Source organism: Papilio polytes, unplaced genomic scaffold (assembly GCF_000836215.1).
Source record: "Papilio polytes unplaced genomic scaffold, Ppol_1.0 DF824325.1, whole genome shotgun sequence".
Taxonomy (NCBI): Eukaryota; Metazoa; Arthropoda; class Insecta; order Lepidoptera; family Papilionidae; genus Papilio; species Papilio polytes.
The window spans coordinates 1010149-1010893 of NW_013524879.1; the positions used below are offsets into that span (position 1 = coordinate 1010149).

Below are 745 nucleotides of genomic sequence, written 5' to 3' on the forward strand. Positions count from 1 at the left end.
TGTAAATGCCTCTTCAAGGCAAACAGTGGCCATTCAGTCACAAAAAAAACAGCATCTTATATGAAAAAGTTGGGCTTCCGGCACCACACTCATCATTATCGGTTAGGTCGTGGTATTTCACCGGGAGAGCCGACCAACAGTGCGAAGCTATTAAGAAGGGTTTTACTATTGTAAGCTATTAGAAATTCAGTTAATACAACTGCTAGCATAAAAGCAATTCTTAATCCAATTTATTAAATGTATCATTCAATATTCAATATCAATTTCACGTATCTTATATTGTTGCATAATAATTTCTTCAATCAATTTAATTAAACAACACAAATACGAGTAGTTTTCTATAACACTTCGATGAGGCAGTTTAAGGTCGATGACCTACATAGAACTACAAATCGCATAGAATATATAATTTTCAACGATTATTAGTACAGTTATATTTTATAGTTCAATCCGTCAAATTGGTAAGTTAAATAACCGTTATTATTCAACTTCCGTAATAGTCACAGATTAAAAAATAAAAACCGATAGTTCGTACTAAGAAATAACCATTAGACTGTTACTGTTCTTTTCCCTGTAGGCATATTTCTCTATGATACATATCTGAATTTTACTCTATTGTTACTTTCATGCTATACATCCATACTTTTAACCTAACATTTGTTAAATTTATAAACTTTTTTAACACTTAAAAACACTTCTATAAGTATAATTTAAAATAGAACTCGAATAAAAATTTTAACAGTGG

General features: G+C 30.1%; 1 protein-coding gene across 1 annotated transcript in view; it reads right to left on the reverse strand.

Moving 5' to 3' along the window:
• Positions 1-745, reverse strand: part of LOC106099848 (protein amalgam-like) — a 120610-nt gene that overhangs the window by 103567 nt on the left and 16298 nt on the right. The gene's annotated exons all lie outside the window — the stretch shown is intronic.